The sequence below is a fragment of the Mus caroli genome, unplaced genomic scaffold, assembly GCF_978045245.1.
Source record: "Mus caroli unplaced genomic scaffold, Mus_caroli_1 scaffold_18, whole genome shotgun sequence".
NCBI lineage: Eukaryota > Metazoa > Chordata > Mammalia > Rodentia > Muridae > Mus > Mus caroli.
Window position 1 is genome coordinate 57,294,076 of NW_028227273.1, and position 13,343 is coordinate 57,307,418.

The 13,343-nt window shown below is 41.8% G+C and overlaps 1 pseudogene; it reads left to right on the forward strand.

The window, feature by feature from the left end:
* The first annotated feature begins 1,293 nt into the window (after positions 1-1,293).
* Positions 1,294-2,556, forward strand: LOC110283723 (large ribosomal subunit protein uL3 pseudogene; annotated as a pseudogene).
* Positions 2,557-13,343: the final 10,787 nt, after the last annotated feature.

Genomic DNA, 13,343 nt, shown 5'->3' on the forward strand with positions numbered 1-13,343 from the left:
CCAAATCCCCCCACCCCAACACACTTCTTGGCCCTGGCATTCCCCTGTACTGAGGCATATAAAGTTTGCACAACCAATGGGCCTGTTTTTCCACTGATGGCTGACTAGGCCATCTTCTGATACATATGCAGTTAGAGACACGAGCTTCGGGGGTACTGGTTAGTTCATATTGTTGTTCCACTTATAGGGTTGCAGATCCCTTTAGCTCCTTGGGTACTTTCTCTAGCTCCTCCATTGAGGACCCTATGATCCATCCAATAGCTGACTGTGAGCATCCACTTCTGTGTTTGCTAGGCCCCGGCATAGTCTCACAAGAGACAGCTATATCTGGGTCCTTTCACCAAAATCTTGTTAGTGTATGCAATGGTGTCAGTGTTTGGAGGCTGATTATGAGATGGATCCCCGGATATGGCAGTCTCTAGATGGTCCATCCTTTAATCACAGCTCCAAACTTTGTCTATGTAACTCCTTCCATGGGTGTTTTGTTCCCAATTCTAAGAAGGGGCAAAGTGTCCACACTTTGGTCTTTGTTCTTCTTGAGTTTCATGTGTTTCCCAAATTGTATCTTATATTTTGAGTATTCTAATTCTGGGCTAATATCCACTTATCAGTGAATACATATCATGTGAGTTCTTTTGTGATTGGGTTACCTCACTCGGAATGATGCCCTCCAGGTCAATCCATTTGCCTAGGGATTTCATAAATTCATTCTTTTTAATAGCTGAGTAGTACTCCATTGTGTAAATGTACCACATTTTCTGTATCCATTCCTCTGTTGAGGGGCATCTGGGTTCTTTCCAGCTTCTGGCTATTATAAATATGGCTGCTATGAACATAGTGGAGCATGTGTCCTTCTTACCGGTTGGGACATCTTCTGGATATATGCCCAGGAGAGGTATTGCTGGATCCTCCGGTAGTACTATGTCCAATTTTCTGAGGAACCACCAGACTGATTTCCAGAGTGGTTGTACAAGCTTGCAATCCCATCAACAATGGAAGAGTGTTCCTCTTTCTCCACATCCTCGCCAGCATCTGCTGTCACCTGAATTTTTGATCTTAGCCATTCTAGCTGGTGTGAGGAGGAATCTCAGGGTTGTTTTGATTTGCATTTCCCTGATGATTAAGGATGCTGAACATTTTTTCAGGTGCTTCTCAGACATTCAGTATTCCTCAGGTGAGAATTCTTTGTTTAGCTCTGAGCCCCATTTTTTAATGGGGTTGTTTGATTTTCTGGAGTCCACCTTCTTAAGTTCTTTATATATATTAGAAATTAGGCTCTATCGGCGGTGTGTGGCGGCGAGATGTCTCACAGGAAATTCTCAACTCCCAGGCATGGGTCCTTGGGCTTCCTGCCTCGAAAGCGCAGCAGCCGGCATCATGGGAAAGTGAAGAGCTTTCCTAAGGATGACACTTCCAAGCCTGTTCACCTCACAGCCTTTCTGGGTTACAAGGCTGGCATGACCCACATCGTCCAGGAAGTTGACAGGCCAGGATCTAAGGTGAACAAGAAAGAAGTCGTGGAGGCTGTGACCATTGTGGAACCCCCCCCCCCCAATGGTGGTTGTGGGCATTGTGGAATATGTTGAGACCCCACGAGGCCTCCGGACCTTCAAGACTGTATTTGCTGAGCACATCAGCGATGAGTGTAAAAGGCGCTTCTATAAGAACTGGCACAAGTCTAAGAAGAAGGCTTTCACCAAGTACTGTAAGAAATGGCAGGATGACACAGGCAAGAAGCAGCTGGAGAAGGACTTCAACAGCATGAAGAAGTACTGCCAGGTCATCCGCATCATTGCCCACACTCAGATGCATCTGCTTCCTCTGGGCCAGAAGAAGGCACACTTGATGGAGATCCAGGTGAATGGAGGCACTGTGGCTGAGAAGCTCGACTGGGCCCGAGAGAGGCTGGAGCAGCAGGTTCCTGTGAACCAGGTGTTTGGCCAGGATGAGATGATTGATGTCATTGGTGTGACAAAAGGCAAAGGGTACAAAGGGGTAACCAGTCGTTGGCATGCAAAGAAACTGCCCCAAAAGATTCATTGAGGTTTGCTCACAGTTGCCTGTATTGGAGCCTGGCACCCTGCCCGTGTTGCCTTCTCTGTGGCTCAAGCTGGGCAGAAAGGCTACCATCACTAAACAGAGATTAACAAGAATATTTACAAGATTGGTCAAGGCTACCTCATCAAGGATGGAAAACTGATCAAGAACAATGCATCTACTGACTATGACTTGTCTGACAAGAGCATCAACCCACTGGGTGGCTTTGTCCATTATGGTGAGGTGACCAATGACTTCATCATGCTCAAAGGCTGTGTGGTGGGGACCAAGAAGCGAGTACTTACTCTTCGTAAGTCCTTGCTGGTCCAGACCAAACGTCGGGCCCTGGAGAAGATTGACCTGAAGTTCATTGACACCGCCTCCAAATTTGGCCATTGTCGCTTCCAGACCATGGAGGAGAAGAAAGCATTCATGGGACCACTCAAGAAAGATTGCATGCCAAAGAGGAAGGAGCTTGATTCCAGGACCACTTTGTGCAGATGGTGGGGTCTCACCAATAAAATATTTCTAGTAAGAAAGAAAGAAAGAAAGAAAGAAAGAAAGAAAGAAAGAAAGGAAGGAAGGAAGGAAGGAAGGAAGGAAGGAAGGAAGGAAGGAAGAAAGAAAGAAAGAAAGAAAGAAAGAAAGAAAGAAAGAAAGAAAGAAAGAAAGAAAGAAAGAAAGAAAGAAAGAAAGAAAGAAAGAAAGAAAGAAATTAGTCCTCTATCTGATTTAGGATAGGTAAAGATCCTTTCCCAATCTGTTGGTGGCCTTTTTGTCTTATTGACGGTGTCTTTTGCCTTACAAAAGCTTTGCAATTTTATGAAGTCCCATTTGTTGATTCTCAGTCTTACAGCACAAGCCATTGCTGTTCTATTCAGGAATCTTTTCCCTGTGCCTATATCTTGGAGGCTTTTCCTTACTTTCTCCTCTATAAGTTTCACTGTCTCTGGTTTTATGTGGAGTTCCTTGATCCACTTAGATTTGACCTTAGTACAAGGAGATAGGAATGGATCAATTCGCATCCTTCTACATGTTAACCGCCAAGTGTGCCAGCACCATTTGTTGAAAATGCTGTCTTTCTTCCACTGGATGGTTTTAGCTCCCTTGTCGAAGATCAAGCAACCATAGGTGTGTGGGTTCATTTCTGGGTCTTCAATTCTATTCCATTGGTCTACTTGTCAGTCACTATACCAGTACCATGCAGTTTTTATCACAATTGCTCTGTAGTACAGCTTTAGGTCAGGCATGGTGATTCCACCAGAGGTTCTTTTATTGTTGAGAATACTTTTTGATATCCTAGGTTTTTTGTTATTCCAGATGAAATTTGCAGATTACCCTTTCTAATTCGTTGAAGAATTGAGTTGGAATTATGATGGGGATTGCCTTGAATCTGTAGATTGCTTTTTTGCAAGATAGCCATTTTTACTATATTGATCCTGCCAATCCATGAGCATGGGAGATCTTTCCATCTTCTGAGATCTTCTTTAATTTCTTTCTTCAGAGACTTGAAGTTCTTACAATACAGATCTTTCACTTCCTTAGTTAGAGTCATGCCAAGGTATTTTATATTATTGGTGACTATTGAGAAGGGTGTTGTTTCCCTAGTTTCTTTCTCAGCCTGTTTATTCTTGGTGTAGAGAAAGGCCATTGACTTGTTTGAGTTAATTTTATATCCAGCTACTTCACTGAAGCTGTTTATCAGGTTTAGGAGTTCTCTGGTAGAATTTTTAGGGTCACTTATATATACTATCATATCATCTGCAAAAAGTGATATTTTGACTTCTTCTTTTCCAATTTGTATCCCCTTGATCTTCTTTTGTTGTTGAATTGCTCTTGCTAGGACTTCAAGTACAATGTTGAATAGGTAGGGAGAAAGTGGACAGCCTTGTCTAGTCCCTGATTATAGTGGGAATGCTTCCAGCTTCTCACCATTTACTTTGATGTTGGCTACTGGTTTGCTTTAGAATGCTTTTATCATGTTTAGGTATGGGCCTTGAATTCAGTGTACATGTCACTTTCTCACTAAATGAATTTTCTCAAATATAAAAAGACTGGGATTCTATACCTCCAATCCTTCTGCCTTGATTAAAGAATTTAATCAAGAATTCCAAGACTTTTATCGTGAATGGGTGTTGGATTTTGTCAAATGCTTTCTCCGCCTCTACTCTTGGATTAATTTGCTTCCTTGCATTCTAGAGCTTCTAGGTGTGCTGTCAGGCTGCTTGTGTATGCTCTCTCTACTGTCTTTTTGGAGGCAGTCAGAGCTATGAGTTTTACTCTTAGGAATGCTTTCATTGTGTCCCATAAGTTTGGGTATGTTGTGGCTTCATTTTTATTAAACTCTAAAAAGTCTTTAATTTCTTTCGTTATTTCTTCCTTGACCAAGTTATCATTGAGTAGAGTGTTGTTCAGCTTCCACGTCATTGTTGGCTTTCTATTATTTATGTTGTTATTGAAAATCAGCCTTAGTCCATGGTGATCTGATGGATGCATGGGATATTTTCAATATTTTTGTATCTGTTGAGGCCTGTTTTGTGACCAATTATATGGTCAGTTTTAGAGAAAGTACCATGAGGTGCTGAGAAGAACTATATCCTTTTGTTTTAGGGTAAAATATTCTGTAGATATCTGTTAATTCTATTTCTTTCATAACTTCTGTTAGTTTCACTGTGTTCCCAGGATCTGTCCATTGATGAGAGTGGGGTGTTAATGTCTCCAACTATTATTGTGTGTGATGCAATGTGTGCTTTGAGCTTTACAAAATTTCTTTAATGAATGTGGATGGCCTTTAATTTGGAGCATAGATATTCAGAATTGAGATTTCATCTTGGAAGAGCTTACCTTTGATGAGTATGAAATGACCCTCCTTTTCTTTTTTGATAATTTTGGGTTGGAAGTTGATTTTATTCCATATTAGAATGGCTACTCCAGCTTTTTTCTTTGGACCATTTGCTTGGAAATTTTTTCCAGCCTTTTACTCTGAGATAGTATCCATCTTTGTCCCTGAGGTGGGTTTCCTGCATGCAGCAAAATATTGGGTCCTGTTTATAGAGCCAGTCTGTTATTCTATATCTTTTTATTTGGGAATTGAGTCCATTGATTTTAAGAAATATTAAGGAAATGTAATTGTTACTTCCTGGTTTTTTGTGGTTAGAGTTGTGATTAGAGTTGGGGTTCTGTTTTGACTCTATCTTCTTTTAGGGTTGTTGAAGGATTACTTTCTTGCTTTTTCTAAGGTTTCATTTCCCTCCTTGTGTTGGGGTTTTTTATTATCCTTTGATGGACTGGATTTGTGGAAAGATATTGTGTGAATTTGGTTTTGTATTGGGATACCTTGGTTTCTCCATCTATGGTAATTGAGAGTTTTGTTGGGCATAGTAGTCTAGGATGGCATTTGTGCTCTCTTAGGGTCTGCATAACATCTGTTCAAGATCTTCTGGTTTCAGAGTCTCTGGTGAGAAGTCTGATGTTATTCTAATAGGTCTGCCTTATGTGTTACTTAACCTTTCTCCCTTATTGCTTTTAATATTCTATCCTTATTTAGTGAATTTGTTGTTCTGATTATTATATGTCAGGAGGAATTTCTTTTCTGGTCCAGTCTATTTGGAGTTCTGTAGACTAATAAGTCTATGTATGTTCATAGGCATCTCTTTCTTTAGGTTAGGGAAGTTTTCTTCTAGAATTTTGTTGAAGATGCTTACTGGCCCTTTAAGTTGAAAATCTTCATTCCCATCTACTCCTATTATCCATAGGTTTGGTCTTCTCATTGTGTCCTGGATTTCCTGAATGTTTTGAGTTAGGATCTTTTTGCATTTTGCTTTTTCTTTTATTGTTGTGTCCATGTTTTCAATAGAATCTTCTGCACCTGAGATTCTCTCTTCCATCTCTTGTATTCTGTTGCTGATGCTGGCATCTATGGTTCCAGATTTTTTTCCTAGGGTTTCTATCTCCAGCGTTGCCTCACTTTGGGTTTTCTTTATTGTTTCTACTTCCCTTTTTAGGTCTTGTATGGTTTTGTTCAATTCCATCAGCTGTTTGGTTGTGTTTTCCTGTTTTTCTTTAAGGACTTGTACCTCTTTAGCAGTGTTCTCCTGTATTTCTATAAGTGAGTTATTAAAGTGTAAGGATTAGCCACAAAAGGGTGAAAAGGAACCACTGCAGAATTAATGAGCCTGAGATCTTGAACCAGGCAATAGGTTCCATTAGATTTCTTAACTGCTAGTATAAAGGTGTTAAAGGGGAGGAGGTAGGATGGAGGAGTTTTATTCCTTAGGAGGTCAGAGATGATAGGCTTAAATCCCCTGAGGCTCTAGAGAGGGAGAGGGTATTGAGCTTGGGTGATATACCTTGTAGGGTCCAGTAATTGGATGACAACAGGAAAATGGTGTTTAACAACAGAGTGATTCTGGCCATCTGAGACTTGGGGGTCTACCTGAGAGGCTAGCAAAGGAAACAATATGTTAAAGTTAGTAGGTTGATGGCGAGGAGGAGCAAGAGGGGGCTCATCAAAGAATAAATGATTACTGAGAAACATATGTATATTATGGTAAGTCAGGCTATAAAATTGAGTAATATACTGAAATTCTTTAATCAAGGCAGAAGGATTGGAGGTATAGAATCCCAGTCTTTTTATATTTGAGAAAATTCATTTAGTGAGAAAGTGACATGTACACTGATTAAACCATCTACCCCAGCAACTTAAAGAGGATCAATGCTGAGTTAGGCTGGGTAGGGGAAGAAGTAGAGGACTTGACTGTAGATTTAGAGCAAGTGGTGGAAGGGGCTGGCACCTGCCAGTGTAGGATGACTTGAGAAGCCTCAGCTGGCACAGGAGGGGAGGAGTCTTGAGAAGTCAAGCAAGGGGGTTCTGGGGAAGTCTGGTGAGAAGAGGAAGCTGAGGAGGCTAGGGAAGTAGGAGAGGTTCTTAGAGTCAGGTTGGTGGCAGTGACGAGAAAATTCATTAGCTGAATTGAGAATAGTAGAAGTTTCATCTGGTTGAGGTTTCATAGCTAGAAGAAGTTGAGTTGCGGGGCGGGCAGGAAGAGAAAAGAGAAGGTTTGGAGCACAGATAGGTAAAAGCTTGAACATAGAGAATCTCCTTCCATTTATGCTGAAGTATTTACGAAGATCCTTTAGAATGGTGGGATCAAAAGTGACATTACATGACCACTTACAGTTCTTATCTGATGGGCACTGAAACCAGACCTTATTGCAAAATTTTATAAGCTAGGATGCCTTTAAATTAGGTGCAAGTTGCAGAGGGTTGAGAATTTCCTGGAGACATCCCAGTGGGGAGGCTGGAGACATGGTTGAAGACAAGATTTCATTGGGTGAGAGGCATTATTAAAATATCCCTACAGGCACTCTGAGAAGAAATTAATAATGATAAGTCAATCTTGCCAAGGCATCCTGATGGCATTAGATCGATGAAATATATTTCAAAGCCAAGTTTAAGCTTACTGGGACATCACACAGAAGCTAGTGGCTGAGAACTGCATACCTAACATGAATGTGGTCCCATGGCCTGAGAGAGAAAAGTTTAACAGAGGTGCCAGTGTGATAAAGAAATTGAGAGAGAACAGCTTCCCAGAAATCAAGAGGGAGGGGGTCACCCAAGGGTAGGAGTCCTAAACTGAGAAGTCAGCTGGACTCATCCCTTAGACCGATAGAGGTTGGCCAATCCTCTCTTGGAACAAGAAGCCCTGTACTCTGACCAGAATAGGAAGCTTTCCAATCAGCTGATGTTTGCAAGCAGTATTAAAGACCAAGTGCCAAGAAGCATGAGCCTGTGTAGCCAGGAGACTCATCTGGATGGGGTTCAGAACTGTACAGCATAAGTCATGTGGTAGTGGCCATTCCACGTGGTGGCATGTTCCATGCACCCCACAACCTACCTAGGGGAGGTCACAAAAGAGTCTTGGCACTGATGCTAATATATGCAGTAAAGTCCCAGAAATATCACACCAGAAATAGGTCTCATGTGGGAGTTTTATTGGTAGAGGCTGCCTCTGAGAGGTGTGAGAGGAAAGAAGAAGAGAAGAAGGGAGCTGTTCATTGGAGTGCACTACTTTTTATCCAGGCCATGACACATGTGCAAAAGGATGTGTGGTGGGTGCCATGGCAAGGGGTGTAGGAGCAGAGCTGTTGCCTAGAGATGGCATGTCTCCTACCTCGGGTCAGGGAGCTGGGTATAAAGAGCTTCTGGATTTACATGGATGCCCATGAGGCTAACAAACAGCATAGAGGATAGTCAGGTGTCCAGCTATCATTCTTCACAAGACATACTATAAAATAATAAAGGTGTGCACCTTTTATCCAGGAATATAAATGGTCAACAGTGAAGAAGCCCTTGACCAGGATTTTTATTATTTATCTATTTATTTACTTACATTCCAGCAATTTCTCACTATCCCCATGCCCACTCCAACCATTCTTCATCACATTTCTCCTTCCCCTTGCCTCCCCTCATCTGCCAGGCACCCCACTTTTCTGGGGCATAAAGTCTCTTGAGAATTACTTCAGGATTTTTAATAGTAAATACTACACCAGGGGCTGGGCGGTAGTTGTGCACATCTTTAATCCCAGCTCTTGGGAGGCAGAGGCAGGCAGATTTCTGAGTTTGAGTCCAGTCTGGTCTACAAAGTGAGTTCCAGGACAGCCAGGGCTACACAGAGAAACTCTGTCTAAAAAAAAAAAAAAAAAAACTAAACCAGGCACAATCAGGGTGTATGGACATAAGTGCAGGAAAAACAGCTGTAGGCACAATGAAAGTGAACATTTATTTAAAGGGAGAGAAAAAGAAGAGAACAACAGATGCAAACAACGTAAACAGCCACAGTGGGAGAAATTATAGAAACTGCTTCCCTTCAGGCTCAACCACATAAGTGGCCAAAGCTATGTTTCAAATACTCCTGGTGAGGTGGTCCGTTGTTATCTATCTAATGACACTCACCATCCCTGCTCAGCCTATAGTGGCTGAGCAAGTCCAAATATAAATTGTTTCCCACAATCTACATGTTTTACATATAGCCTACCACAGAATATGCACCAGAGCTGCAGGGGGGTGCAGCCTCAGAAGAAAGGGAATGGAAACAGCACAGCTGGTAGGAGCCTGAAGCCAACATGAAATTGGACACTTCTCCCCTCCTGGGATCTGAAAATTTTCACATTTTGTGTGTGGTGAACAGGATACAGAACTCTGGAACTGGATAATGCAGGAATCCAGGCAGGGCCAGGTACAATCTAGAACTTGAAGGATCTGGAAAGTCTAATTCCAAGACTAGAGTTCCCTTGTCTGTGGTAGTGTTGCATAAGACACATGCAGCTTCCTTTTCTGAAGTCCTGCACTCACTTGCCAGAGTCAGAGACAAGACTATCATGGCTTCCAGCAGCATGAGGAGTGCTGGGTTGATGGCATCTTCCTCCTAAATGATGATACAGACTTAGTCCCGAACAGTTCCTATTCACAGTACTAGTGTTAGCTACAGTTTGATGCTGACTGGCTTCTTTAAGAATATTTCTGGGAGGTACAGAGACCTAGAGGGTCATGGAAAGTTTAACTAATTGGAGAAAAATCTCCATAGACATGCTTTGCCACTAGAGATGCAGATCTGGGCCCTGGTATCCTGGCAGCAGAGTCTGGGGAAAAGTTTCTTACCCTGAGGCCTGTACCTGTCACGTTGACAATATCCTTCTGAGTCCTAGGCCACATGCTTATCTGGCTAACAGAACCAAGGAAGAAAAGGAAATCCTTTGTCTCTCCCTGAAGTCTTCATCTCTGGTTCCTGATCTGGAGTTTCAGTGCCTCGTGTTAATGTCATGGACTTTAAGTGGTATGCAGAGGACACTTGCACTAAATCTTGGCTTCTTGGTGATCAGAGTTCACAGATATTTGAAGAAGGATCAAGATATTTAGAATGCAGCTAGCTGCTCTGGCAGTGGCTTTGCCCACCATGTCCCTAAAAGACCAAAAGTAGAAGTGGCAGGAGCTGGGAAAGATAATGTACTATTGAGAGTTATCTGATGATCCTCAACTAAAAATCTCTTGACTGTCTCTAGGATAATCTTCCACATACTTTCTCTTTTTTATTTTTATTTTTTATTAGATATTTTCTTTATTTGCATTTCAAATGTTATCCCCTTTCCTAGTTTTCCCTCCGAAAATCCCCTATCCCTGTCCCTTCCCCCTGCTCATTAACCCACCCACTTCTGCTTCCCTGTCCCAGCATTCCCCTATACTGGGGCATAGAGCCTTCACAGGACAAAGGGCCTCTCCTCCCATTGATAACCAACTAGGCCATCCTCTGCTACATATGCAGCTAAAGCCATGAGTCCCACCATTTGTTTTCTTTGATTGGTGGTTTTGTCCCAGTGAGTTCTGGGGATACTGGTTAGTTCATATTGTTGTTCCTCCTAATGGGGCTGCACACCCCTTCAGCTCCTTGAGTACTTTCTCTAACTCCCTCACTGGGGACCCTGTGCTCTGTTCAATGGATGACTATGAGCATCCACTTCTGTATTTGCTGGGCACTGGCAGAGCCTATTAGGAGACAGCTATATCGGGCTCCTGTCAGCACAATCTTGTCGGCATCTGCAATGGGTTTTGTGGGGGTTTTTTATGGTATGGATCCCCAGGTGGGGCAGTCTCAGAATGGTCATTCCACATACTTTCAAGACACATACAAACAGCACAATACTCTGCACACTCGTAGAGAGCTTCTAAAAAATGTCAGCCACCTATATAATGGCTACCATTTAATATCTCTGAGATTAAAGATGCAGGTGAACATTCTTTCATTTTTGGGAGGGCCTTATGGAGAAACAGCATCCTTTTGCCACATCTGTATTCACACTGTCATCTACTATTAGGTCTGATATGTATCTTGTTGACATAGTTTGGGTCTGTGTCCTCTGGAAGCTTCCATGGCTCTATAGCTGTTGCAGAGTAGACAGGGAAACAGGAAGCTATAGTCATGCAGAATGAGGAAGACTTCCTTTCTTATAGTTGTTCCTTCTCTGCTGAATCCAAGGATTTTGAGGTCAGATTTAGCTCTGATTTCATGTTTTTTCTGTATCCCAGGTATAGAGTGGGCTCTAGAACATGCTGGAGGAAGGTATCCAGGCCTTGGCTGGAGAAGATGTCTCAATACACACATGAAAGGGAAGTTCTCCATAAACTCCACAAGCAACCTTTCTTTCATCTTCCAGACTCCACATTTAGGATGTCTATTTCTCACATTTACTTCTCAGGAAGAGATAGAGTACCTACTAGGTAAACCAACATGTTCTATGCCCTGGGACCCAGCAAAGAAAAGCAGAGAAAAATAATAAGCCTACATTTGAATGATAACTTAAGTTGTAAAGGTGCTCACTGCTCATGCAAGCATCTAGGATCCAGAAAACCAAGCAAGAGAAAATGCTGGCATGCGCTTTCATGCCCCAAATATGTTACCGATGTTAAGTCTTTCTAAAAATGCTATTGATTTCAGCAACAGCACTCTTTGTTTTCTGTCTGCTGTGCTCTGTTATGTAGACTGGATTTAGCATAGATAACTTGACTTCATTTTGAAGGGTTTCCTATTTCATGAATGATGAGTAGATATTCTAGTGACTACTATGAAATCCACTAGGGATTTAAACTATGTACCATCAGGTATTAGCCTATTTTTTTATTCTACCCACCTTTCCTTCTAATCAATCTATATTCATTATGATATGCAAATACCACTTGAGATTTATTTTGACCAGTATTAGCATAGTAGAGCTATGTCTACAAGAGTGTATTTAGTTTTTAATTTGCTCAATTATTTTTTTAATGTCTTACTTTGGTAGAGGTTGACATTATGTAGCCCAGGTTGATCATAAACATGCAAAAATCCTGTTGACAAAGTATCTTCTGTGCTCATATTACAGACATGATATAACACCCAGGGCTGTCAGAAACCAGGCTTTTCCTCTCATAACTTTGATAGAATAGGACAGAGATCTGGAGTGTGACAATGACAGAAATACTTCCTAACATTGTCGCTGAAAGTTGACAGCAGAAGACAATGATGCCTGACTCATACACAAAACTGAGAAGAAGCATAATTGCTGCTGAAAAATGAATGTAAACGTGACCCTATTTAACATCAGACTCAAGCCTGAACAGGCTAAGCGCCCACATGAAAGAATGGCTCAGACAATGGACAAGGCCCTAAAAATGCCTGAGGTCTTTTGATCACTTGACCTAGAGGGGCAGGTGTATTGAAAGAATTGGGATGAGGAGAGAGCAAGATGACACAGGTAGGATGGGGGCAATGTGAAAGCCCAGATAAACTTAGCAATGACAGTGTCAGCTTGGGTCTCACTTTTATCTACACAGCAGCCAATGTCATATAAGCAAAGTACTATCCTAGCAAACACAAATTTCATAAGGTTCTGAGCCTTTCTTTTCCCCATCAAGATTTAATCATCTTTAGGCTATCAGTCAACCACACAACCTGGAAAGAAGTTCTACCACCATATACAAATGCTTAGTTAAATACAGAAGCTAGGATGTGTAGTTCAATGAAAGCTAATTCTCATGAGAGATGGAGGATTTCCATCCTTGCCTATGTTGGAACATGAGAGATGATCAGGGAATACGCACAGTAAGGGTGGGGATGAGGCTTGTTTCTGCCCAGGACCTCTTACACTGCGCTTAGAGTAAACAGACACATAGTCACAGTTAGATGAGAAGGCACCAGTTCTTGAACCTACACTGAATGAGAAAGCAGAAAAAAATATTGTGTGGCTCAGTACCACATTAAGGCATCTGTCTTATCCTGTAGATAAAAAGAATAAGGATGATGTTCAGATCTGGAGATTTAAATGGTGACATACTGGAATGTTTTTCACACATTCAATCTCTCCCAGTTCCAAGCATTCTTAACCCTCAGGGTTATATCCTCTGGTCCTCTCCCTATTGCATACCAGGCCCTTCAGGGCATCACTGTTAATGCTGCAACAGAAGGTTGGGCATGCTAGGAAATTTCCCCTTGGAAATTTCCCCTTGGAAAGCAAAGTAAACCACATCAAAGGTTTTGAAGATAGAAGTAAATGAGGAGTTATGAGGTAGCTGAATTTCACCTTGGGCTCTATTCTATATCAATATAAATTTGTTACAGAAGATCCACAACTATTACTACTTATAAGACTGAATATACCTTTCTCCAATTTATGCCCTAAAAATAAACCATTTTATTAGACGTCATGGAGGCAGCATGATTTAGAGGGGCTACAGGAATCTCCTGGTCCTTAACTCAGGTAAATGTCTAGAACTG